This window comes from Morone saxatilis, unplaced genomic scaffold, assembly GCF_004916995.1.
Source record: "Morone saxatilis isolate NCDOM2014 unplaced genomic scaffold, NCSU_SB_2.0 Contig20, whole genome shotgun sequence".
NCBI lineage: Eukaryota > Metazoa > Chordata > Actinopteri > Moronidae > Morone > Morone saxatilis.
Window position 1 is genome coordinate 22,341,700 of NW_023339763.1, and position 3,310 is coordinate 22,345,009.

The 3,310-nt window shown below is 38.4% G+C and overlaps 1 long non-coding RNA gene across 1 annotated transcript; it reads left to right on the forward strand.

Moving 5' to 3' along the window:
* Positions 1-1,999: 1,999 nt before the first annotated feature.
* On the forward strand, positions 2,000-2,809 carry LOC118331201. Its single transcript, XR_004796871.1, has 3 exons — positions 2,000-2,300; positions 2,443-2,530; positions 2,637-2,809. It is a non-coding gene; the product is annotated as an uncharacterized LOC118331201 (long non-coding RNA).
* Positions 2,810-3,310: the final 501 nt, after the last annotated feature.

The following is a 3,310-nucleotide window of genomic DNA, read 5'->3' on the forward strand; positions in this document are numbered from 1 at the left end:
AGGGAGGAGCCGGGGATCGAACCTTCGGATTAGTGGACAACCCGCCCTGCCTCTGAGCCACAGCCGCCCATATGAAGTCCTACTGCACCCTTGGAGCTCTGAGCACACTCTGTCCTGTCTTGTAGTTGTTCATATGACTATACACTTTATTTTAAACACCAGCAGCCTGCTGCACCACCTCTGAATAAGTTATTACTAAGTTGTGATTTATGCATTACTAAAAGCGGTTGGACCATGGAGATCAGTCACAACAAAACTCAAGTAACAACTAACACACATGCCCCAGGTAGGTGTAAATCATAAAATGGCAGCAAATTATACTCACATAGCTCTTTTTTTTTATCATAAACTGCATGCCATTTTGCAACACAGTGATCCAGTAGAGAATTTATTGATAGGATATTTTAATATTGATCTATCTTATACAATGTGCTACAGTATCAAGGGTCTCATGCCAGCCAGAAATCTGTGTAGGACTGAAAACACCAAAATATACAAAAAAAATTTAAATATGACATAAATTGATATTTCTGTTTAAATTTGCTTCAATATGTATTTACCTTTGCATTAATTTCCCCTATTTATTTACTTTTTTTTATTTTATTTATTAACTTCTCCTTTTTAAAATTGTATTTATTATTATTTTATTTTTTTTCAATTTTGGCAGTTTCAGACCTCCAGAGAGAGCCAATGCACACAGTAACCATGATGATGATTGATTGGCCACTTGCCTTAGTTATAACTTTACGTCCAAACTCTCCAAATGTCTAGTAAGATTATGCCCAAAGTAATCCTGCTGCATTCTATTTTAGTAGCTGATTTAGTTACAAACTAACTAGTATTTACTACGCCTCTAGTGTTGACTTTACACCTTAACTTACAGCCTGGAAAAACAGCCAGTGTGAGTAGGGCGACTCAGAAGTGGCTGCAGCCAGGTTTCGTGTAGCAAAAACAGTGAAAATGTGTTAATTTCCTTTCCTTTAACTGCAGTTTCAATGTCTATATCTGTGGAATATGTCACAGACATAAAACAGATACAATTAATGTTTTCCTTAACTGAGCATCTCCTGTATCTGTTTGAGATTAAAAGCTCTCTTCAGTTTCTCAAAACTCAATGTAGAACGATTGGACTGGCAGGTGTCACTGTACACGCTCTGTCCAGACCGTCATAGCAGCTAACTCATAGCTGATACAACCCAGTGCAGATCTGATCTTTTGACTTATGACTTTTTTCACATACAGTACAATTAAGCTTTTTCAAAATGCTTCCACAACCAAACAGGATGTTCCAGTGTGGTGAACAAACAATTTGATGTTTGGCCTGGTGTGAGGACAGACACTTCTTGTACAAGGCAGGGTTGAGAAGTGAAGCAAAGTGAAATAATTTACAGTCTTTATCCAGTTGTACATAGGCTCTTGCATATCTTGATATATTTATCTACTGAGAGAAGTGATAAAAAAAAATACAAACCGCAAGAAGGACAAAAAGGGAAGAAGATCTGACTTTTAGGGCCAGGAATTCAACCTCAATATTCATGAAGCAGCAGCTGTGAGTTTAGAAAAACTAGCTTGGTCCAATTTTGCTTCTTGTTTACGTAGACCCACTGCATGCTTCTCGTGCCAAGCACCACAAACCTGAAGCATGTGTTTCCAAATTTCAAACATTACAGCAATATAAACTGCATGTGGTGATTGGCTTGTTGATCTGTGGTATCCTGACCCAAGTGCCTCCTATCTGTTAATTTGTTAGTAAGATTAGTTTTTGCTGCAAATGTCACAAAAGTAGTAAGAACCTTAGAAAATAATATAAATAATAGCAAATAATCACATTAAAGCAAAAAACCCTCAGCTAGTTTACACGAGTCATATACTACTGAATAGATTTTACGATTGTGTGATCTGTACTGAATTTCATTAATGATATTAGCACTGCAGTCTCACACCGTCAGCTCTTTAAACACACAGAGGATGATGAATTTTCGGGTGAAAGGAAGTAATGATAAAAACATTTATGTGACTTGTGTGGGTGTGAAACTGCAGCCACACTGGTCTGCACTCAGTCATTCTGACTCAACTCTTGTTTCAGATGTAAAACTCAACCTGTCTGCCAGCTGGCTGCAAATCGCCCCTGTGAGTGTTAACCCTGGTTTGTGTTTTTCAGCCAGACAGCAGTGGAACTTAACATGCAGCCGGACGCCCACGCATGAGCTCATAAGTTAATATAAAACTAACCTGTCTGAGGTTTGTCAACGCTTTGATTCATCAACCATCAACCTGAGCAAACATACAACTATCAGCAGGTACTTCTGAATCATTTATTGTCAAACAAGATAATAGTATTTAATATTTAATCATGAAAGGATTCACTAGATTCAAACCAACATGACTCAAAGTTTCCTTAAGAAATACATTTGTTTCTGTGTTTTCTTAACCACGATGGAGTGTGAGATGACCATGACAGGTCCTCAGTGATGTTGATTCCCAAGAACTAAAACTGTTTGCCAGCTCCACCTCAGCTGCACTGATGTAGGTTAGTATGTGTTTGCCTCTTGTCCCTAAAATCAACAGTTAGGACCTTGAGAAGTAGGTTTGTTTTCCTCTAGATGATGAAATGTACTTGTATAATGTCTTTCTAGTCTTCCAACAGCAGGATGCAGCAGGAGGAACCGGGGGATCGATCCATTGACCTTCAATTAGTGGATCTGCTCTACCAACTGAGCAACAGCCACCCAATATGAAGACTCAACGTTATAATAGTATAAGTGCACAGCATCGGTATGGAGTTAGAATCATGCCAAAACCTCACACACACACAAAACTTGTTTTACTCAACACGCCGCAACGATTCACAAACAAACTCAGTGTGGTTTGCAAATGCAAAAATCATCACAAACTAATGCATTTTGTTTTGCAAATAAGAAACGTACCTACAAACAAATACCAGCATGCTTCCAGAAACAAATACAGTATGTTTACACATACAATGAAACATATTTCTTCAATCCACAAAAAAATCCTCCAAGTACAAACAATAAATCTTCAAGTACAAAAACAATCACATAAAGAAAAACGTCACGGACTTTGCAACAATAAGACTTTGCACAATTTTCGCTTGCTGATCCCACAACACAAATGCATTAAGTTCCACACACATTTGCATGAACCCAGTGGTACGTCCCACCTAGGGGCGCTAAGAGACACTGGCTTCTTGTGTCCTTGTCCATCTGCGTGTTGTCTTGACCAGTTACTGAGGGTCTTTGATAGTTATTGACATGTAATACACCTTCTCCCCTTTCCATTGGTTTGGCAA